Source organism: Nomascus leucogenys, chromosome 5 (assembly GCF_006542625.1).
Source record: "Nomascus leucogenys isolate Asia chromosome 5, Asia_NLE_v1, whole genome shotgun sequence".
NCBI classification, from domain to species: Eukaryota; Metazoa; Chordata; class Mammalia; order Primates; family Hylobatidae; genus Nomascus; species Nomascus leucogenys.
Genome location: NC_044385.1, coordinates 109,132,676 through 109,158,333, shown reverse-complemented (window position 1 = coordinate 109,158,333; position 25,658 = coordinate 109,132,676).

The following is a 25,658-nucleotide window of genomic DNA, read 5'->3' as shown; positions in this document are numbered from 1 at the left end:
ATGGTATCATTGTGGTTTTGATTTGTATTTCTTTGATAATTAATGATGTTGAGCATTCTTTCATGATTTTTTGGCTGTATGTATTCTTTTGAAAAATATCTGCTTATGTCATTTGCACACTTTTTAATAGGGTTGGTTTTTCCTTTTTGAGTTGTTTGAGTTCCTCTAGGAATTTTATAATTTCAGGTTATCTAACTTTTATCTTGAGTTAATTTTTGTATATGTTTTATTTTTCTGCATATGGCTATACAATTTTCCCAGCACCATTTATTGAATAGTGTATCTTCTTTTCCAGTGCATATTTTTGTTGACTTTGTTGAAGATCAGTTGGTTGTAATATGTGGCTTTATTTCTATGTTCCTATCTTGTTTCATTTATCCATGTGTCTATTTTTATCCCAGTACCATGCTGTTTTGGTTACTATAACCTTGTAGTATAATTTCTTTAACTTTTATTTTAGGTTTGGGTGTAGAAGTAAAGGTTTGATACATAGGTAAGCACATGTCCTGGGGGGTGTTGTACATATTATTTCAGTGTAATTTGAAGTCAGGTAATTTAAAGATTCCCATGTTCACCACTCTAATGCAATATAGTACTTGAAGTCATAGCTAAAGCAATCAAAGAGAAAGAAATAAAGGGCACACTAATTGGAAAATAAGTCAAGTTATCTATGTTTATTGATGATGTGATCTTATTTCTAAAAACTCTAAAGGGTCTTCTAAAACATTCCTGGATTTGATAAATTACTTCTGTAACATTTCAGGATACAAAATCAATGTACAAAATTCATTATCATTTCTATATACCAACAATGATGAAGATGAGAATCAAATCAAGAACTCAATTTCATTTATAATAATTGCAACAAAATTAAAATACCTAGGAATACATTTAAGCAAGGATGTGAAAGATCTCTAAAAGGAGAACTATAAAACACTGATGAAAGGCATCATAAATGATAAAAAGAAATGGAAAAACTTCCCATGCTCATAGATTGTAAGAATCAATGTCATCAACATGACCACACTGCACAAAACAGTCTATGTATTCATATATGTATATATATATATATATATATATATATATATATACACACACACACGTATACACACACACACACACACAAACACACACAATGGAATACTACTCAGCCATAAAAAGAAATAAATTAGTGACATTCACAGCAATCTGGATGAGATTGGAGAATATTATTCTAAGTGAAGTAACTCAGAAATGGAAAACGAAACATCATATGTTCTGACTCATAAGTGGGAGCTAAGCTATGAGGATGCAAAGGCATAAGAATGACACAATGGCCTTTGGGAACTCAGGTGGAAAGGTTGGGAAGAGGGTGAGAAATAAAAGACTACAGATTGGGCTCAGTGTATACTGCTCAGGTTATGGGTGCACCAAAATCTCACAAATCACCACTAAAGAACCTATGCGTGTAGCCAAATACCACCTGTTCCACAAAAACCTATGGAAAAAACATTTTTTTAAAAAAAGAGAAGAATAAAAACTTACTCTTAAATCAGAAAAAAAAATCCCTGCTTATCTATGTTATGCCGTATTGCTTTTAAATAAGTAAACAACATTAGTAGCTGTTTTTTTTTTTAACCTTCCCTCCCAGGCACTCTTCTGAAATATACTTTGCACCTTTACTGAAAAAACAGGCATGCAACAAAGACAGGGTCAAAATATCTATTCTACCCTCCCAGCCATGATTAATAACACACACCTACAAATCTTTCACTGAAATAATTGGATCTGGAGAATACCGCCTTTTTTTTTTTTTTTTTTTTTTTTTTCCCTCTCAGCTTAGTAGGATCAAAGGATGTGAATCCAAATCAGCATGTGGAAGCACTTTTCAACCTCATGGGCTTTCTGGCATGAGTGTAATTGTCATGCAAACACAAGTGGATCCTGCATCCCAGGATAGAAATTAGTAGTGTATATTAGTACTAATCTCTACCTGCCCCAAACTCTTTATTGATGGGGAGTGGAAGTGGAGTGGCTAGTATTGTAAGCTAATACATTTTTCCTTTTTTTTCTCCTTTGTGTTTAAATTAGTAACTCTAAAGTTGAGGTGGATTTCTGTCATTTGCTACTGTGTCCTAATATTATGCCTATACATTAAGCTCCATTCCACATACTAAAAAATTTGCTTGTAACAGTCCCAATTTTTGCCTACTTTCCCAGGATTACAGTGCTCCTTTTACTTTCAAAAGGATCCTAGTAGGATGGATAAACTAAGCAATCGTGATCATTATAGATTACGTAAAATATGAAATTATCTAGTATTGTGGAGTCTTAAAATGTCAAGGGCATTTATAAAAGTTATCACAGAACATATTTTGAAAGTGATGAGTATGGTGCAATATCAAGCTTTTGGACAGGGATGGCATTCCAGATACTTAAAGTTGTTCCAAATCACTCTACTGTGGTAACTTTCCAAGATCATTTTGGATATGCCAAGTCGTTAGGCTCTGATTTAATTTCTATATATACAGGAGGAGGCCATATTTCCTAGCTATGATACAGTTTCCAGTAACCAATGACTAGCCAAATTTTCAGGCTGTGATGGCATTTCCAAATACTTTTAGGCATGCCAAAGTTTTATACTCTGATACAATTCTCGAATAGTTAAGAATATGCCATATTGTTGGACTATGAAGTCATCGCCAGAACAGTTTATTTCTTAGGGGACAAAAATCTCATATAAACATATCACTTTAAAGTTTATATTCTTGCATGATAATTTATGCCCTGTCTTATCCTCAAAGGACTCCTCGTTCTGTCATTGCATTTATAATTATTCTGACAATTTTTTTAAACAAATTTTGAAACTCAGAGTTTCAGTATTATGAGAGTATATATACCTAGGTTAATTAAGAAGAAAAATTCAAATTCAAAAATTTCAAAATTAATTTATCATTTTCCAATTCCTACTAAATTAGCTCCATCTTACTACTTTCTTATTTAAATTCATAGCAATGTAGTGTTACCAACTTCCCTGTTCAAAATATTACCTACTGCTCCTGCCTGTACCTCTTTCACATTTAATAATTTGGCAAATTTCTTAGATTCTATTGTCACATTAACCAGAGATTCAATGCCGGGGTTTATGTTCCCACAATGGTCATTACCAACCAGATTTATCTCAATTCTGTGGATTTTCACAATACATTCTCATAAGGCATATGGATATCAGTTAGTCTGTCTAGAAAATCATTATTTTAACCATGATACAGACAGTTTCTCCCTTCATTAGGAATTTCTTGGGAACCAAATTGGATTACTCATTGACAAAAGATGATGATAACCATGATGATGATGAAGTCTATTAGCTAACATTTATTGAATGCCTACTGCTTGCTTTGCCACATTTTCAGCAGTACTATCTCTATGTATAAATAAAAAAAGAGCCATCTAGAAACTCAAAACCTATTAAAAATAAAAAATCCATTAAGATATATGACACAAATATAAATTATATTTTACATAATTATAAGTTACTTATTCATATATCAAGTCAATATGTATAAAACTCCTTATACTGTAATAGTTAAGAAGAAACAGAAAAAAATATCAGTGGAAAAAACCCCAGAGAAATAGAATAGTAAATATGAAGAACATCATAAATGGCTATATTTTGTTATTCATTATTTCATTAAAAATAACTCTATTTTAACTAACTTGTGTTGATTTTCTTTTTTATTGTTTAGATTCCTGCTTTATTATTCTCAATAATTCCATCAGATGCCCCTTGATTTGTTTTGAGTTCTATTTGTTACTTACCGAGGAGAATGTTTAGTTCATTAATGTTCCTGTTTCTTTGAAATAGATGTTAAAGCATTTGCTACTACAAATTTTTTTATCACTTCATCCAAAATTCAAAAAAAATTGAAAATTAATTTTTATTGTTTTCTTCATCTAAATAAGATGCAATTTCAGTTTGGAGACCAATTAAATACAATGATTAAAATGATAACTATATTAAAATAATTATCTTAAAATAAACATTCCACTGATTTGGCTTTTGTATTGATTAAATGTATTTTTAAAAAATTACTTATCTTTTGTCTAAATGCCCTAAGGAGGTGGGGCACTTGGGTGATGATTAGGTTATGAGAGCAGAGCCCTGGTGACTGGGACTAGGATCCTAATAACACGAACCGAAGAGGGCTAGTTTAACCCTTCCATCACATGAAGGCAAAGCAAGAAGGTGCCGTTTGTGAGAAAGTGGACTCCAATCAGACACTGAATCTGCCTTAGTCTTGGATTCCCAGCCCCTAGAAACATGAGAAATCGATTCCTATATTTTATAAGTTACCAAGTTTATAATATTTTGTTACAACATCTAGAGTAAGAAAAGTACCTTTGCAGTAAGCTTTAATTTTACTTAGATGATTTTTTTTTACTTTTAAAACAAAGTATTTCATTATAAAATATCCCCTTTCTTTAATTTTCTGTCCTGACCCTTGACCGAGAGATAAAATTTTCTTTAGCTTATTTTTCTTTTTATTCTAATCTAATTCACTGCATGCATATTTGTTTGGCTCCCTCATAAGAAAAATCACCTGTAAGTAAAATAATTGTTATCTGTTATCATCTTTATTTTAAATTATTTTGTACATTAATCCCTTTGTTCTTTTCTTGTCTATCTTAGGGATTTTTTTACAGTCTCCTACATTTTTTATTTTTTAATCTTTCAGTGATGTTCCTTTCATATTTGACTATGTTAAACTTTCTCCACCAAAATATTAGCCTCCTTACTCATAATGACTTATCAAGGAATGCTTTAGACTATTACCTTATCAACTCAATCTGCTATCCTATCTCCTATCTTCTGATATTTGCTTTTTCAGTTTTATGTTTTTTAATTGTCCCATGTCCACGGAAGACCCTGTTTTAAAAAATCCTTTTAAATTATTGTTCTACCTCTAATAATAAATATCTTTCAAATAAAATTTCCAGTTTCATCACAAATTTAATGTTTTTCTCATATTAAAGAGTATTTTCAAAGTTCCATCCTTTTAACAATTTGTTTTTATCATTTAAAAGGATGAATCTATCTGGGCCTTGGTGAAATTCACTATCTATATAGATCCTTTATGAAAAGTTAAACTGAATGGCTGGTAAGGACAAATATATTACCATTCTTTATCATTGATCAACTAGAGAGAAATTATAGGTAGAGGAGGCAATCTTGAGAGGAAATGCTTTATTAACATTTTTTCTTTCTTATGGCGTTTTTAAGGTGCTACATTTTTTATCTATATAACTTTCATTTGAATCTGGCTTCTGCTCAACATAATTGGTATGACTGTGTGCTGCTGCCAGCTCTGTCAGAGAGAATCGTGCTCTTCTGTTTCTTTTTCTTTTGGCTATAGTTCCTATATGAACCAGAAACAGCCTCACTGTTTTTCATGCTCCTTATCTCTGACAACGAACGAGTATAAGTGGTAGGTCCACAGATGCTTCATCAGTGGGTAAAGGCTCCATTACTTGGAATTCCCAGTAAGATATAGTTATTGGATTGCATTTTCTTTCTTTCTCTCTTTTTTAACCTTCCAAGGTGACCTCTTAATCTTCAGCGATACTTCTTTTTCCAGAAGAGAGAAGGATAAATCCATCTTCTAAACCTGTCTTCAATTGGTTTAATCCAAACTACGTCTTTCAGATTTTTCTTGAGGTGTTTAGCCTGGCAATGATTCAATTCCCTAATTTACATTCTTGTGTTTTTCCCCTTATATTACACTGAGTGTTTCAGTTTTAAAAATGTTGTCTTGTTTCAGGATGCTGTAAAAAATACCATATATTTGGTGGCTTAAAAACAACAGTGAAGGCATCATGGCTGTCTGCCCTCTGCTAGTGGAGGGCATTCATCTGCCTCCTGCTGCTATCACTTGGTTCTTATTAGAGTGATGGGTACAATGTAGACATTGAAGGTATAATATTTGCTGATTATTAACCAGTAAATGAAGTCTTGCTCTTTTATAGTTATAACATATTTAAACAGTATTTTTAACTAAATCTTTCACCACACTTATGAATTTCTTTGTGTGTTATCTTTTACTATTTCTAATATCAAGCTCCTTTTTCATAAGACAAGAAGTTTAATGGGAATAGTATGGGCTTTAAGGTCAAATGGACAATGGTTGAAATCATAGATTTTATAAGCCCTATTTACATATGACTTTGGAAAATGACTTGTTTTTTAAGACTTATTTTTCTCGTGCATTAAATGGGACTAATGACGCTGACATATTGGAATTGTTCTAAATATTAGAGGAATTTGTGAAATATTACTCTTCCTGGTTATGGAGATATGGAGTGGTGAACTAGGATGTTTGTGATGGTAAACAATTCATATTGGAAAGCCACAATATAAATATTATTGATCTTACTGAAACATTAACTTATTTTAAGGTTTAGGTATTAAATAATCTAAATGGTATTTTAAATTTCACATATGATTATATTATGTTATGGGATGGTCATAGATTTTTTCAGATGAGATATTTTACCAGTGTTACTGGTCATTTGGGACTAACTTAGGAAACCTTGGGGCATGCAGGCTCTTCTCCCCAAAAGAGTATTTTTTAGAGGAAAAAAAAGCAGTGATATAAGTAAAGCACATAGTACAGTGTCTGGTATAAAAAAAATCTATGTTAGAATTCAGTGACTACTTTTCACCACTCAGACTGCTTAAAATAATGTTTCAGAGGTTCTAAACAATGTTCCTTCAAATAGTTCAGTACCAGAAAACTTTTGGTTCCTTAATTCAGTCCTTTAATTCTATATATACTATGTTTTCTAAACATGTGTGTAACAATATTGTAGATGAGTTCGGAGTCTAATTCCAGAAAGTGAAAATATTGAAACTTTATTTCAGTTACTACAACATAGAGTACAGATGTTCTTTTATTGAAACAGGTACACTTGGGGACAAACATTTTCACATGTCTTGTAGTGGATCATCTTTATCATTAGGAGTTCTAGTTATTATTTCTACATTTTCTACATAAAAATTAAAATAAACTTTATATATGGCTTTCAAAATACCTTTTCCTTCTTCTTGAATTCCTGAGTGTCATTGAAGCTAATGATCTTTATATTTCTATACTGAGTCACACAGTTTGGAAAACCTGAATATCTGGTCATGAAAGACATTGGCTTGTTTGTTAAAAATGCAAATCCTACTTTCACTTCCTACTTCTGAAACCAAATCTATATGAACAAGACTTTTGATTGGTGTGTCTAATGTTTCTCAGAGACTCTTTTAACCACCACACTTGGATGTTGCAGCTGAATCATGTAACTTTTCCTGGTCCGTGGGTCATGACTGGCCTCATAGTGCTATAATGAACAGACTGTTCTCCCAGCTCAGTTTTCTGCACATTGAAAGTATTACTTACTGCCTATGAACCACCTTGCTCATGTCATACCATTCTTGCCCATCCTGACTTCATTCATCTTACTCATAAAGTCTGTGAAAATATGACTAAGGTAGGAAGAGTGACTGGTAAAGGAGCAAGAACCATGGTATTAAGGTTCACAAAATTTCCTTGCTATGACATTTCTGAAAAGAAAGAGAATGTAGACTTTGCACAGTGTGATGCTACTTTGAAGGTTTCTCTGTCTTTTCAGTACTTTTTGCCTGATTTACTGAAGTCTAAACATTTCCATCAGGAACAACTGATGGTAGGGTAGCTAATGCTATCACTGATACCTGGCTCAGAATAATTGTTAGTCAGTTGATGTATGAAATGATAAATTAATTATGGAAAACATGTTTTAGGGGTGTTAATGAATAATTCATGAGTGTGTGAACTGCATTAAATTTGATGTTGTTAAAATCAATTTTATTCTTCCTATAGGAAAAAGTCATTTAAATTTCAAATCCCTACATATTCCATTGAGATGCAAGACACATTATTTCGAAGCTACCTTGCAAAAAGGCTGAAAGACTATAGATTTATTAGATATTCCTGTTCCTATGACTCCTGCTTAACTTTGCTAAAAGATTGCTCAATAAAGGAAGAATGAAGAAATCTGTTGAATCACAAAGTATACTGTGAGATCTTAGACACTGCCATTCAGCAAGAAAGCAGGTGTTCTAGCCCAGTAAAAGCAAGGAACCTCTGCCAACTAGTAATCTGGGAAGAAGACTCTGGGCCTCGGATTAAATTGCAGCCCCCACCTGTAGTAAATATACAACTATCGTATCGAGACACAAAATTATAACCATTTTCTTGCATTTGTAGGAAGCCCTGGATAAAACATAAAGTATAAATAAAAAGTGCCAAATCAATGTATAGTGCACATTATTGGAATGGGAAAGGTTCCCTCATCCCCCTCGCAGGACATGTGATGGGGGACTGGCTAACTTCCTCAGTGCCCTGCTGCTCAAACCTCTAAGTGAGCATACAGATGGGCAGTTTGTGGGGCTCCGACCCCATGGCAGTGACTTTTTTAGAGGAAAAAAGAAGCAGTGATATAAGTAAAGCGTATAATACAGTGTCTGGTATAGGAGTGAATGTTCAGAGCTTCTGAAGCCCCAGTGGGCGTGTGTTACAGGATGCTCTCTTAGTTTGCCACGTGTAGGTGGCTTGTATTAATCAGCTCAATTACACCTCTACCTTGTTGCAATGACAGAGGGCTTTCTGTATCCCGGGTTCTTGCCTTGATGTACCCGAAGAATCAGATCATAAGTGGGCTTGGAAAATGAGTGCAAAGTTTTATTCAGTGGAAGTAGCTCTCCACTGATGGGGGAGGCAGAAGGGAGATGGTTTTCACCTGGAGTTGGGCCGCTCAACGGCCTGGCTCTCCTCCTACTGCCCCGGCCAAACTCAGCCTTGTCCCACCGGTCGATGGCCTGCCGGCACGCCATCATCTGTTGGTGTGCTCTTCGGCCAGCGTGCTCTTGAAGACCAGGGGCTTGTGTCTTCTTCTGCCTATGTGTCCCTCTCACTGGCCAGCAGCTTCTGTCTCTGCCTTGCTAGGGTCTGGGGGCGTGGTGGGCCAGGGTGATCTTGGGAAATGCAACATTTGGGTGCAGAGGCAGGAGTGTCTGTCCTCATCTAGGTTTTTGGGGGTGGAGCCCTAGCCAGGGACCACGCCCTCCTCTCCCCAGCACCTCCCTTCCCTGCTTTTCGTATTATTTAAAGGGACCATGCTCTTCCTTTCCCAGAACTCCTGTATCATTTTGACGGCTTCTAGGTGTGAGAGAAAAAGCAAGTTTTATAAGGTTAAGTATGCATGATTAAGTGTGTATTTTACAAGGAAAGAATTTAGTGCCAAAGATTACGAGACAAGAAGTAAAATATGCTAACAAGGACATTGTACCTGGGCTGTTTCACCCTGGGGAAGGAGATTAAACCTTGTATTGGGAAAGGTTAAACTTTAGAAGAGAGGTAACTATTCTTGCCATGTGTTTAGCAGTTGACAGTGCATCCTGGGAATACCTGTATCTCCTCTTTCTTTCCCAGGCCACCTTGTCTCTATTATAAGAGACTGAGGTAGCCACTTTCAGGAGGTTCTCTAATGTACTATCTGGTCCCAGGGCCTATTTCTACAACTTTCTTCTGATGCTTGGGGCTGTCTGAGTAATAAATTTATCCTTTAGGATTAGTTTTCCCTCGACTGAATGAGGAGATAGAGAGGTGTGCTTTACCAAGGCCCCTCTTAGCCTTTCCAGGAAGGCAGTGGGATTTTCATCAAATTCCTGGTCAATCATGGACAACTTAGGATAATTGAGAGGCTTGGTCTTAGTTCTATGTAAGCCTTCCATTATGCATGCCTGAAAGTGACTCCTTTTCTAAACGTCCATCTCATCATTGGGATCCCATTTAGGGTCATTCACTGGTACTGCTTCTCGTCCAGTTGGATAATATTTACCCCCTTCCCTGATGCTATATGTGATGCAAATCTCATCCACAAATCTCTCTGCTGCTTGCAGAGCAGCCTGTTTCTCAGTGTCTGGCAGGATCTGATTTAAAAGTCATATAACATCTCTCCAGGAGAGTTAAAATATTTGAGTGAAATTCTGGACAGCCTCTATATATCTCTCAGGGTCATCTGAAAACTTGCCACGATCCCCCTTAATTTGCTTTAAATCCTGTAAGGAGAAAGGGGCCTGGATCTTACTGGGCCCAAATTCACTGGGCATCTGTTGCAGGGGCAAGCGTGAGATTGAGACTTGTCTAGAGCGAGGATTTCTAGGAGGGAGCAAGTGAGAGGTGGAAGCTGGATAGGGAAGTCAGGGTGGACCCGGAGAGGGAGAAGCAGAGCTAGAGGGAGCTGTCTCCTCTTCTAGGGGTGCCTCTGGTACTCATATCTTTAATTCCCTGGGCTTGCCCCATGCAAGCCCGGGGAATTCCTGAGGTGGCAAACAGGAGGGCTGGATCAATCCTACATTGTCAGCAAAGGTCTAGATGGCTTTGCAAGGTATAGAAAGCATGTACATATGGGGCCTCAGACCATCGGTCTTCATGTCTACAGAAAAGTTCCAATTGCCAGATGGTATTGAAATGAATGGTTCCTTCCTGAGGCCAAGCCAGTTCTTCCTGTAAATCATAATTTGGCCAAACCTTTGTGCAGAGGGCAATAAGGCATTTTTCCTCCAGATTCTGAAGGTCAAAGCAGTCCCCGTGGTTCAGTATACACTCCAGAGGAGTATAAGCTGGCAGTGGTGAGAAGTGGTTGCCCATTCTGAAAGACAGGAAATAGAAGAGTCCCTAATTCCATTCCTTCTTTCAGCAAAAACTCAGGGTGTGATGGAAAGAGAAAGTGAGTGCCCTCCTTTCACGCTCCACCCCTTATCCCTGAGTCCCAGCAACCTTGGCAGGTGATGGCCATGGGTACCAATGGGTGACTGGAACAAGGGAAACTTTCTCGTTTCAACTGGGGGCTCATCCGGTGGAGCGGCTGGATTCTTCAGTGCCCCGCTGCTCAAACCTCTAGGGGAGCATACAGACAGGCAGGCTGTAAGGCAGTGTCTAGGGGTGAATGTTTACAGCTGAAACCCCAGTGGACGTGTGTTACACGGTACTCTCTTAGTTTGCTGTCTGTAGGCAGCCTGTGTTAACCAGCTCAATTAGACCCTCTACCTTGTTGCAAGGATGGAGGGCTTTATGTATCCCGTGTTCTTGCCATGGTGTACCAGAAGAATCGGATCATACATGGTCTTGGAGAATTAGTGCAAAGTTTTATTGAGTGGAAGTAGCTCTCCTCCGATGAGGGAGCCAGAAGGGAGATGATTTTCACCTGGAGTTGGGCCACTCGGCAGCCCCGGCTCTCCTCCCACTGCTCCGGCCAAACTCTGCCTTGTCCCGCAGGTTGATGGCCTGCCAGAGTGCCAGCGTGCTCCTGATGACCAGCCGCTTGTGTCTTCTTACACCTATGTGTTCCTTTTGCCAGCCAGCAGCTTCTGTCTCTGCCTTGCTGGTGTCTTGGGTTTTTATAAGCCCAGGATGGGGGTGTGGTGGGCCAGGACAGTCTTGGGAAAAGCAACATTTGGGTGCAGAGGCAGGAGTGACTGTCCTCACCTAGGTTCATGAGGGTGGAGCCCTAGCCAGGAAGGACACCCTCCTCTCCCCAGCACTTCCTTCCCCACTTCCATATCATTTAAAGGGACCACACTCTTCCCTTCCCAGCACTCCTGTATCATAATGATGAAGCATTAAAAGTATCATAAGTTTCTTTTAAACAGTAGGATACATTTTTCATCAAAAGATTTGACTTTGAAATTATGTTAATGGAAACTGTGGTCATTCTTTGCCTTTTCAGTCTATAACACAATGAAGAAAAATGAAGTTATACAAGCCTGCTCCTAAAGTAACCATAGATACACATTTTCAGCCTAGGTTTATTTCATTTTAATGACAAATATTTATTTATTTTTAGTACTCCTTAGAAAACCAGTTTGTAAAAACTGACATAGAAAAAAACCTCAATGCATTTGCAGAGAACTACTTTATACCTACTTGCAGTTGTCTGAAGGTTAATTTTCACAAAGTTTATTTTTAGTAGTCAAGTATAATTCTGTCCTTTTATTTCCTGGATATGCAATGTCTGGTAACAGCTTTGGCATGATATCATTATATGGTTAAAAAGACATACCTAAGACAAGGTATCAATTTTCATGTTCTTCCCTTCTCTGATTTTAAAAGTACAGGAGAAGGCAAAAAAAGTGTCTTAGATTATTTCTAATTATCATCCTTGTATAACCTACACCAAAAAATACTAACAAAACAGTTACCTTTATCTAGCCCTATAGTAAACGTGTACCTGTCTTAGTTAAACTTGCATTTTAACAAAAAAGAGGACTCTTTTCTAATTATTGGACTTTTTACTATTTACTGTTTTATAGAGTTTGACTATTTGAAACATTCTATTAAATATGCTAGAAAATTATATTTAGCAGCAAGCACTATATAGCCAGTATATTGGATTTTGTTTCCCTCAAACAAGTTTAAATTAAGAGAACCAATGATATTAGCTTTCAAGTATGTGAATACAAATTCATTAGTCACAAACTTCACTTACAAATACTGAAATATATATGTAAAATAAAGGACACTTATTTGTGAAAATATTTGTAGTAAAAATTGGACTCCTCAATGTAGCAAATTTTATTTTGGGAATTGAAAATATATCATTTCTAGAAGCAGCAAAATCGATTTGGCAGATGTCTTCTTAAGGCTTCTGAGTCAGCTCTGAAAAGGCCAGTGTCTTCCTTTATAGATAAGCAAAAGAAAAAGACCTAGTGATGAGCACTGTGGTAGGCAGAATTCAAAGAGGTTCTCCAAGATTCGCCTAATGTACGTGCCCTGTGTATTCCTGTCATGGTGGGTGCAAGAGGAACCCTTGACTCTGGTTGGGTATTGCCCTCTTGATTAGATTATGTTTATGCTCAGCATTATGGGAGAGTCACAATAGTGATTGAATTATATTATATGGGACTAACTACATCATAGCAAACTGGAGAAAGGCTTGCTTGTTGGCCTTGAAGAAGCAAACTGCCATGTTATGGAAAGGACCACAGGGCTGGAAATGCTAAGTGGCCTCTAGGTGCTGAGAACAGCTCCTAGCTGCCACTCAGCAAGAAAGCAGGTATTTTAGCCCAGCGACAGCAAGGAATCTCTGCCTACAAGCAGTAATCTGGGACAAATACTCTGGACCTCAGAGAAGATTGCAGCCCTCGGTGGTGGTATTGATTGCAGCCCTATTAGACCTGAGCTGAGGACCCATTTATCATGCATCTGTAGATGACCTGTGGATACTCTGAGATAATAAACTTGTTTTTTAAATGCTGCTAAGTTTGTAGTAATTTGTTACGCAAGTTAGAACACAAACACAAGCATATTCCTTTTTACAAACAACATGTAAATAGTATGTTAACAATATAGTGTTAAAATAACTTAGATATCTATTTCTTTAAAAAAGTGAGGGGCTAGTAAATTATTTTTACTTGAATTCTCTTTCATAACTGACTGACTTTAAATGGCTCACTTATTCACTCTTTTTTTCAAAAATATTTATTTAGTGCCTCCCTTGTATTTGGGATTTAGGATACATCTTTATAAATGATCCTGCATTCAAAAAGCGTGCACTGCAGCCAAGCTGACACTTGATAAGGTAAGCTGGGCTTAAAGACAAATTTAAACAAATATTGTCATTTTATCATTAATAGTGAAAAAACATATTTATTGATATTTATTAATATTGACTAATATTGAACAGAACTATTTCTACTACATCATTGTTTGTTCTCCTTTGAAGTTGTTTTCCTGCTACAAGTGATAGGTAGCCTTAATCAGTGCTTCTCAAGCTTTAATGCACATAAGAATCACCTGGGGATCTTGTTAAAGTATGGGTTCTGATTCAGTAGGTCAGAAGCGGGCCCAGGATTCTAAATTTCTAACAAGCTGCTAGCCATGCTGATGCCACTGGGCTGAGGCTCACACCGTAACGTAGCAAGAGTATACATAACCTCTGCAGGTTTCTGCTCAGATCAAGGAAGCTACCTCACTATAATTTACAGCACACTTTCATGTTGGCTAAAACCGGAGTCTCTAGTTTCAGAAAAATTATATAGCTAAATAAATATTTTCTTATAGAGTAAATGTATTTAGCAGCAGACAAATCTCTGAGACTTTGGTTTGCTTTATTTTCCTTCTTTCCCTAAAATTAGAAAACTACATTTTTACCATAAGGTTTTGAACATTAGTAGAAACATGCCATGTTCTTGGGGAGGAAAAAGAAAAAACTATAAAAATGTTAATGTACTTCAATTTTTTAAATATTTAATACAACCTCAATCAAAATAATACTTGATATCATTTTTGAACATAGCTAATTTTGAAAATATTCAGAAGAAATAATGAGCAAGAATAACACATCTTCAAAATTAAGAAAAGAAGAAAATAAGGTGTGGCAGCCTATCTGAGCTGTCTAAAAATTGAGAAGTTTGATCGCTTTTTTTTCCCCTTCTTTGTACACCTGCCCTCAATAAAATAATACCAAGAATGTCACAATAAAGGTGAAAACTAGTTCTAGTAATAGTTATATCATAAATAATGCAGATTTTCATTTTTAAGTATTATTTATTATTAATTAAATAATTAAATGAATCAAAATCAAATTATACAAAAATAAGAAAACTTGGGAGAATATTTACCTGATTCTAGATTTGAGAAGGATGTTTTAAATATGAAAGAAACAGAATAAATTACTAAGGCAAGTAAAATAATCTTGGAATTCTTAGTGGAGTTTTTATTACTAATGTATAGAAATATAATTGCTATTTGCATATTGCTCTTGTGTCCTGTAACTCTGCTGATCTCCTTGCTTCTAGTAGACTTTATGTGTATTTACCTAGCATTTTGTTTATACAAGATCATGTGACTCACCAACACCACACCAAGAAAAAGACTGTTCTAGTAATTTCTCTGCATTCTGGCTGGCATTTATTTTCTCATTCACTTTCCTGATAATGCTGGCTAAAACTTCAAATATGATGATGAACAGAAGTGAGAGCCAAGATATTTGCTTTCTTTCCAATCTTATGACAAAACTATCAGTCATTTTTTTAAAAATCTGGTCTGGGTGAGGTGGCTCACGCCTGTAATCCCAGCACTTTGGGAAGCCGAGGCGGGCAGATCACGAGGTCAGGAAATCGAGACCTTCCTGGCCAACATGGTAAAACCCCGTCTCTATTACAAAAAAAAAAAAAAAAAAAAAATTAGCCAGGCGCAGTGGTGCACGCCTGTTGGCCTGTAGTCCCAGCTACTCAGGACACTGAGGCAGGAAAATTGCTTGAATCCAGGAGGTGGAGGTTGCAGTGAGCCAAGATCTTGCCACGGCACGCCAGCTTGGTGACAGAGTGAGACTAGGTGTCAAAAAAAAAAAAAATCCGTATTAGAATGATGAGCTACCTTTTATTCATAGTCTGCTTAGCATTTTTATCATGAATGTGTGTTGAGTTTTTAAAAACATTTTATTCATCTATTGTGATAATCATACTTTTTTTGGCCTTTACTTTATCAATAGAGTATTTGAAGAAAAATGGCACCAGATGAAAAGTAGGATCTTCAGAAAAGAATGATTGACACTCAAAATGATAATGTGGATAAATATAATTAAATATCTCTTTTGCTGATTTTTAGTTTTTGATAGTAAACTGAATATTTAAAGCAACAACATATGTAAAATTATATATTCTCTGATATGGTGTTTATAAAATATGTATACAGCTAAATAGTATAACTGAAGCACAAAGGAAAGAGTGGTATGCATAATGATACATAATAAACCTATTTGCTTATGCAGGGGCTGTTATACTATACTTGACAGTAGACTGTGATAATTAATGGTAGTATTGTCATCTCTGTAAGAGCCACTAAAAATATAAAAAACTGACTACAAGCCAAGCAATTAGATAAAATAAAATACTAAATTAAATACTTAATTAAAACAAAATAATTCAGGAAAGAGTAAAATAAGTAACAAAGATTGGAGGGGACCAGTACACAACAAAGAGCAAGATTATAGACTTAAAGACTGCCCTAGCAATAGGTTCTGTAAATTAAAAAATGAACTGTATTATACAATGAAAGGCAATGTCAACCCAAATAGAAAGCTATGTCTTATTTACAAGAGACACACTATATAAAAAGTCATAAATAGGTTGGAAGTCGGTGGATGGTAAGATCTATACCAAGCAAATACAATGCACAAATAAGGCAAAGAGAATAATACTATGAGCCAATACATACTCTAGGACAAATAGCATTTCAAAAGATAAAGAAAATATTGTACAATAATGAGAAAATCAATTTGTAAATAAGAGATAATTGTTATTTATTGTGATGTAACACATAACACAGCTTCAAATACCTTAAAGAATAATTAATAAACCTAAAAACACTACATCTATTTTTATTTATTTATTTATTTATTTGAGATGGAGTCTCGCTTTTTTGCCCAGGCTGGAGTGCAGTGGTGCGATCTCAGTTCACCACAACCTCCACCTCCTGGGTTCAAGCAATTCTCCTGCCTCAGCCTCCCAAGTAGCTGGGATTACAGGTGTGTGTCACCATATCAGGCTAATTTTTTTGTATTTTTAGTAGAGATGGGGTTTCACCATGTTGGCCAGACTAGTCTTGAACTCCTGACCTCAAATGATTCACTAACCTTGGCCTCCCAAAGTGCTGGGATTGCAGGTGTGAGCCACTGCGCCCGGCCCACTACATCTATTAAATTATTTTAATTTCAAATCTCTATTCTTATATCCACTTACAAATTGAATTCATAATGAAAAATATTTTCATAAAAAAAGACTATTTACAGAAGGAGAATATTTTCCAACTCATTTTTGAGACCACTACTTTGATTCTGAAATCAGACAAATGTAATACAAATGTATCTCTATTTATCAATTTATATATCAATTTATCAATTGATATCTATCTTATGAACATAAATGTAAACAGCCATAGAAAATATTAGAAAATTAGCCATAAAAAATACACACCCACTGGTACAGACACATATATATGTTTCAGTGTGGGGCAACACAATATAAACCCAACATAAAATTCAGAAGATTTGAGTACATGTCCAAGTTTTCCAAATTACTAGTTTCTGTTGTTTTCCATATTGATGAACTGAGTATTTGTCATGAGTAAATTGATCATGAATAATAATGATGAGATCTCTCTTCCTCAAAGAAAGAGTGGGAGAGAACAGATTTCTATGGACATTATTTGAGCATCTGGACTCAGATATATCTAAGGCAAGACAGACTTCATGAACTTTTCAATTATAAAACTTAATATGTTTTCCTTTCAAACAGTCTCTCAATTTTAAAACTGAGATTCCAGAGTAATACATAAGATTTTTCTTCGTACTCCAAATTATAATCAACAAATATAACTATTTTCAAAATATGTTTGTAGAAGTAAATCTGATTGAAATATCTACTTTCCACATGATGATTTCTTAAAGATGATTTAAAAAAGCATTTTACTCCACCACTTCCTCTACTTCACTCTCTTTCAGGTAATGTGATAAAGCAACACTCATCCAGAGACAAACTTCATTGAAGGTAGGAAAATGTTCATAATTTATAAAAGTGTATTTGTCTTCAACTCCAGCTTTATTTACATGGAAATAGTAAAGCTACCATTTGAAAGGCAGCAAAAGTTCATGTGTCTGTAATGGGCTATAACTAACAGTTTCACATGTAATCATATTCACTTTCTAAAGGAAACTGTCAATTGAAAACAGTGAATCTGTTATATTGCAAATAGAAAATTGATTCTTTCTCTATGCTATATAGCATTTAGATTAATTCTCCCAGATGTCCTTTATATAAAATTGAAGAGCATTTTAGGTAGTAATTCTAAAGTTTTGACATTTTTCAGTATTTAAATATCTAGACAAATTAGAACTTCATGTTCAAATACAGTTTAAAATTTCTTTCTCAGACCCAGTTTAGACTGAATCATAGTTTGATAGCCTGAACACTTTTGTGGTTAAAAGAGGGTATGGTAATTTTTTTTCTCTTCATTTCCACTCATTGTCTTCTCTTTTGCCTTCACAATATCCCAGTGAGGTTGATGATAGTGAATAAGATGAACTGAAAGAAAAGGTGGCAGAGGGAATTTTACTTAACTGCTCTGTGAAGTTTTTCTTTAGCTGCTTAATGACTTGCCATTTCTGGCTTCCAAATGGCAGCTCTCTCACAGGGTGCATTTGTAGTTTTATGGTGTACTGTCCTTTCCATTTAAGCTGTCTTCATAGTATTATTTTCTGATGTGTGCTGTGCAAACTTAGGCTGAATTGTGACAACTGCATAGCTCCTTCTCCTCATGGTTTAAACAGAGGGCATCCTCTCTTGTAACTCTCTGGTGCTTCTTATCAGAATTTAGAGGAGAGACTATGCATGCTTGCCTCTGGGGAGAATGGTGCAAGTCTATATTTAATCAAGAACCCCTCTGTCTTTCTCAATGGGGCCACTTTAGGTCTCCCTCATTTGATTTTTAGGAGGCTAGGATGCAACACTTCCACCGGAAATGGGATAGAGAAATGTCCTGGAACTCCTATAAATTATTAATCAGAGTCTCTTCTTTGGCTAACCTGTAGCTAGCTGTTATGTAGCCTAGACAGAAATATGGCTAGCATGTTTATTTGTACTGACTCAAAATAAATTGTTCTTCAAAGTAATCAAAGTCACTGACCTACAGTGACTTTAAAGGTAGATGTACATTTGTTTTTATTTCCTCACCTTACAGAAAGTCTGAAGATGAGAAGTGTACAAGAGTTGCCAGTGGGCATTTCATAAAACTCTTTCAAATGCCTTTAGTTAGAGTTGAGCTAAAATAATCTATTAAATAATCATAAAGTTTCATGACCTGGTGTCATGCAGAGAAGCTATTTTCCAAGCTATTTTGTCCAATATATGTTTGTTTGAGGTACATGATAAGAATTGAATTCTAGATAGTTATCTAATCTATGGATAATCTAGGTGTACCAAATAAAAATTTATGTAGGGAATTTTATTTTAATATGAATGTACAAAAATAGAGACTGTAAATATTTTAAAGAATATATAAAATTATCAAGTTATTTATGTATGTCACTAAATCATTTATTTTTCTCCTTCACTCTGACAAGAGAAAAAAGAAATGTCTCTTCGTTGTAAAAATCTAAAGATAGGACATCTTTTTTAAAGAATGGGAATGAAAATAAGAGTGTCAGACGACATCAAGCTGATAATCCACTTAACTGGATTATTTCTTATGTCTTGGTCCTATTTCATTGGATATAGTTAGTTGCTTTCTTTTGATAAAGGCAGTCCTTGTTTTTTATTTATACATATATTTGAAGCATAAAGCTTTGTCACCATGTGGTATCCATAACACTTCTCCATAAAATATACAGTTGTTTTTCCAGTTGTGAAATACAAGGTAATGTTATAATATCAAGTTGTATGAAAAACATACTAACCATAGGCTATTTTGTATATAAAGGATAATTTTGCTTGTGCTATTACAACTGCCTTTTCTTAATGTTTCCTTAGTTACTGAACAAAAAGTTTTGAAATCCAATTTATGATCCCCTTCATTAAGTTAGCATGTATAGAAAAGAGTAAGTGCAGCGGAGGGTTAAACAATAATACAGGATGTCACAGACCAGCAGATTCTGTGCTGGAGTTTGTTTGCTCTTTGCCCTCATATATTAGGAGGGTCCTTAGGATCAATGTCTATAGAAGGAAGAGGAAAAAAGCCAACAGAGAGAGAAGTTGAGCTGCAGTGCGGACCTAGCTGCCGTCTATTCTAATTATACAGGAAAATTCTGGAAATGGAATATCCAAATTTGTCCTGAGTTGGGATGGTATGTCCAGGAATTTCTACACCTAAACAAAAAGGAGAATGTTCTTGGGCAAAGACATATTTCAAGTGAGATAAACTCTGGTGGAGGCTCTTTGCTGACAGCTTTGTTGTGCCAGCAATTCCTTTGAAGGAGGATCCCAGCAGCGTATTTCAAAAGTAACTAAATTTATTTTTTGATCGAGTTGGACAGCACATTCTTTTCTCCTACTTTACACATATTTAAAAACTGAAAATTATTAAAGGTGTTTATTTATAGTCTTAGCCCATTTTGTGCTGCTTCAACAAAATACCACAGACTAGATGATTTATAAAGAATGTATCAATAAATTTATTTCTCAGTTCTGTGAGCTGAGAAGACCAAGGCCCAGGTGTTTCGTGATTGTCTTCCTGCTGTGTTCTCAGGAAGGCAGAAGGCAGAAGGGCAAGAACAAGCTACCTGAGCTGCTGCCTGACACCTATTTTATCTGGGCCTTAATCTTGTTAACAAGAAACCGGCCCTTAAGGCCTAACTTAGCTACCCCACCAATACTATCACGTTGGCAACACTGAGATCAACAAAGCATGGCAAAAACCCCTGACACCATCAACAGCTGGAAAAATGACAAATCCTGGGTCTAAACGGAGAAGGTGAGGATGTTACGACTGAAAACAGAAGAGGTCCTGTCACCCTGAGCGGAGAATATTGCAAATTCTTCACAATGACTTGAAAGGCAAGAAACTGTGGGAGGAGGTAAACTGATCTCTTTTTTCTGCTACCCCCATCTCGTTTCAGGGCCTCCAATTTACTGAACTCAACAGCGAACCAGAGGGCAAGGAGCTCAGTGATACTAACTTAAAATCATCTTCTTCGAGCTCAGCCTCGTGGGAAGTAGAACACGAACCTAGAAGAGCAGATGTTGTAGATCCAGCGCACATCTTGGTTTTACTGTGAAATTCAAAATTCAGAGTGGATACCAGAACACATAGTCTTTGCGTCCATAATAAATGCAGAGCACTGAATAATAGACTAAGTAGTCAAGAAACATATTATTCATTAATCTTTAATCATTTGCTAGATAGGATTTCTTGTTTTTATTTTCATACATTTTATGAAATTTGATAACCAGAGCATTTTCTCAAATATTCAAAGAATGTTCATAGCACCACAGGAAAAGATACTTCCAAAGATTCCCCCTGGCACAGCAGGAAAAAACATTCTTTTGAATATCCCTGTATTTTCTAACCCCATCCATCAGTTTTCTAACCAAATGTTTTTCCTTCAGAGCATAGCACATAAAATAGAGGATTTACTAAATGTATAAAAGAATAACTTTCTCAAGTCTCAGGTAATCAAATTAAATACACAGAAAACAATAATGCAGCAACATCAAATTTCTATAAATTAAACATAGACTAAGAGAGTATACACAACAACTGGCATTAGATTTAGCAATGTTTACATTCAAATAGTTATTTTAAATACAAAAGAAAAAGCCCTGCAACTTAACAGATTACTAATTACTATTATTACTACTGTCTATCATTTCTTCACTTTCTATGTGTCAAAAACTATGCTAAACTATACATATAAGTATAATTATATACTACATAATAACTTTATATTTATTACACTTTGTTTACTCCTCAGAATCATGTTTTATGTGAAGTATCATTATTATGTCTATTGTAGAAGTAAGAAAACTGAAGCACTGGGAGGCTGAGTAAATTGATAATATTCACCTATTTATTTAGCATTACGGTTTAAAACAAAGTCTGGCTGAACAAATGAAATTCACATTACATAAATGATACACAGATAATAACTGGATAAAATTATATATGTTATATGCATATATATACATATAAAACCAATAATTATAAGCACATTCATTCTCACTCACTGCCACAGAAACTCAAATTGCATTACCATAGACACTTTGTTTCTGTCTTGAGACACCCAGTGTACTTTGCTAAGAACTTGGCAAAATAATTATCTGTATGAGTGAGTAGGGCAAGAACTTTTATATTGTCTGGGTGATTTTCTCAGTCTCTTATAATTTACATCATATACTACGTTTTCTTAATGTGCTTTAATTTACTGAATTATCCTGCATCCTGCAGTTTTAAGAGGCTAACACTATCTTAGTATTTGATATCCAATTTGTTGTAAACTACATATTACACTCACTGAAGTAGAAAAATAAATAAACAAATAAATACATTCTAGTCATTTGTATTTTGAGCTTTAAAATAATCGGTAACACCAATGGTGGCACACATCTTACTGCCTACTTGGAAGGGCCAATTTTATATCTGAAGGACATCAGCATTATGGACCTTAGCAACTTACGGCTTTCCTGGGAAAGATATTTCTATATATCACTTTCCTTTTGAATATTTTATCTCAATTTGATAATTCAAACATTGTGTCTAATTCATATATCTAGTATCAGTTTCTTTACAGATTACTTTTAAGAGGTTTTTCATGTATGACTTTTGGTAGGCTTGAGTATACAATAGGGTGCACATTAATTCATTCACCAACTTTACTTTTAGTATGGGACTTTTATAGTCTAGAAGAGGGTGAAAAAATAGGCATGACATCTGCTGTTAGAGATTACATTCTTAACAGCAAACCTCGCAAATAAATATAAAGTATTAACAGTGATAACTGTTATAAAGGTGTGGTGCTATGAGATCAGATAATACTGGGAATTAATTAACCTAGTAAGTGTGGCCAATGAAGACTCCTCTTTTACTGGTGACTTTGTTGAGATCATTTTTCATTTTCTAAACTCAGTTTAACTTCTCCTCCTATAATATGGCCAGATTGTTGGGGATTTCAATTTGCTAGGGCTAAGAAGACCCCACTTCTTGAATTTATTCTTTAGTGTACAACAACTCCCAACTCTTCCATATAAGATTTTGCTACTGAAGCCACTTACGGGGACATAGGCAAGGGTTTTTGCTTCTATTCAGATCCTAAATCCTGTCATTCCCTATATTGATGGAAACTTTTCCAACCCTTTTAGTATTCAAGACCTAAAATCACTTTCTTATTACAAAAAAAACTATGTTTTTCCTAAATTCTTAGTTTTTTTCACCTAAAACACTTAATTCTACCTTAAGGACCAGGGATGCACCAGTTGCCATGCATAACACCAAGCTTTTCCTTTGAAATAAGTGGAGGAGCCACGTAAGAAGCTAAAACCAGTTTTACTCTTAATTCTTTTCACATTTTCCTTCTAATTATCTGAAGTAGTGGTAATGAAACATAAAGGGGCATTTCAATGAATTATCTTGCCAAAGACTCAGTCAATACTAATTTTAATCATATATTTCAATGCCTAGTATGTGTTAAAATGGAATGACAGCAATTGAACCAAACCTTGGCTACCATGATGAATAAAACACAAGATTCTCTATGGACATAGAGCTTACATAACGAGTGACAAAAATATTTTGACCCTTTTAGAAGCTGACTGAAAGCAGAAAACATTTCCCCCTCACGTTTATTAGGAATATGAAGTAGCATAATGGTTACATACTTTTCAATATATCTTTTAAAAGTCAATGACTTGCCTGCAACAAAATTAGAAGTTAGCTTTTGTTTAAGTGATTAAAATTTCATTTATTTAACTTCTAATTGACTTTTTGCTAGTTTCCCTTTGTTATTCAAACTACTAATTGCCTGCCTCTCCGATTTAGTTGTTTCCAAATAGTCCTCTCTTTTAATGTTTTGTTTTTTAATTGGTTTCTTAATTCTCATAAGATTTTAGGAGTGTTGGTTTTAGTTACATGTATATTCATGAAGGAACACAGTAAGCTTGCTATGAAAACGTACTCGAATTTTAATGTTAAAAATCCAAATATTTCTGATCTGTTTTAAACTTTTATTTTCCTTCAACCTCACATCTTTGTTTTCATATGCATGTAAATTCCCTCCTCCTTTTTCTTTTCCATTTTTTGATATTGATAAATTGTATTATTCACTACTTTACCTGGAAAGATATAAATTTATGAAATTCTTCTCATTCATTGCCTCTGTACAATCCTTCCCTATATAGAACCAGAACAGCCAATTTGTTGAAAAGTGTAGTCAAAAAGATGTATCAAGGTCAATGAGTATAATTCCTTTTAGCATGAGCATGGAATAGCAAGTAATCAATTTGACTTTTATGTGAAGAAGGTCTGTGGTTTAAATTGACTGCGCGTACCAAAGAACTAAAGATAGTTTGAAATTTATGAGGCAGTAAGCTACCTGTAAGAGCCTAGATGAATCTAGACAACTCAAGCTCAAACATAAGTAGAGGTAAAGGTTATGGTGAACTAATAAAATGTTTTTGTGTATTAAACACACCATTTTTAAAGACAAATAGTCTCTATTTTCACCATAAGTTATTTTATTAATTTATAATAGTATTTGCTTGTCTATCTCCTATTAGACGTGAACTCTCTAAGGACAGAAACTATATTTTAATTTTATAATCTTTTTAACACCAATATGTTATACATTACCTGTTACATTGTAGGTTTTCATTATACCTTGATAAATCAAGGGATTCTGTGTCCAGAATTGGTGGGTTCTTAGTCTCCCTGACTTCAAGAATGAAGCAGCGGACCCTGGTGGTGAGGGTTACTGTTCTTAAAGATGGTGTGTCCGGAGTTTGTTCCTTCTAGTGGGTTCGTGATCTCACTGACTCCAGTAGTGAAGCTGCAGACCTTTGCGGTGAGTGTTACAATTCTTAAAGGCAGTGCGTCTGGAGTTGTTCATTCCTCCCTTCCGGATGTTCCTCCCTCCCAGTGGGTTTGTAGTTTAGCTGGCCTCAGGAGTGAGGCTGCAGACCTTAGAGGTAAGTGTCACAGCTCACAAAGGTGGTACGGACCCAAAGACTGAGCAGCAATAAGATTTACTGTGAAAAGTGAAAGAACAAAGCCCCCACAGAATGAAAGGGGACCTGGGTTGTCCCTGCAGGCTGGGGTGGCCTGCTTTTATTCCCTTATCTGGCCCCACCCACATCCTACTGATTGGTCCGTTTTACAGAGAGCTGATTGGTTCGTCTTGACAGAGCGCTGATTGGTGCATTTACAAACCTTTAGCTAGACACAGAGTGCTGATTGGTGCATTTACAATCCTCTAGCTAGACACAAATGTTCTCCAAGTCCCCTACCCGATTAGCTAGACACAGAGCACTGATTGGTGCATTTAGAAACCTTTAGCTAGACACAGAGTGCTGATTGGTGCATTTACAAACCTTTGGTTAGACACAGAATGCTGATTGGTGCATTTACAAACCTTTAGCTAGATAGAAAAGTTCTCCAGGTCCCCACCAGAACCAGAAGCCCAGCCAGCTTTGCCTATCAGTGGCATTCGCCATGGTACTTTGCAGCACCTTAGCTGGGCCACTCCAGCAGCCCAGAGGGAGGAGCTCGTCCCCCGATCAAGCCCAGCAGATGCTGGCTGGCAGCGCCTAGTGAGGGCCTGCAGAGCCTGCATGCCCACCCAGAACCCACACCGGCCACGTGCAGCCCCTGCTCCCGCCCGCGCCTTTCCCTCCACACCTCCCTGCGAGCAGAGGGGAGCCTGCTCCAGCCTCGGCCAGCTCCAGAGAGGGTCCCCTACAGTGCAGTGGCGGGCTGAAGGGCTCCTCGAGAGTGGACGCCAAGGCAGAGGAGGCGCCGAGAGCGAGCAAGGGCTGCTAGCACGTTGTCACCTCTCAATACTACTATGATAGACTAATTGCCACTGGATGTAAACAAATAAAAATGTCATTT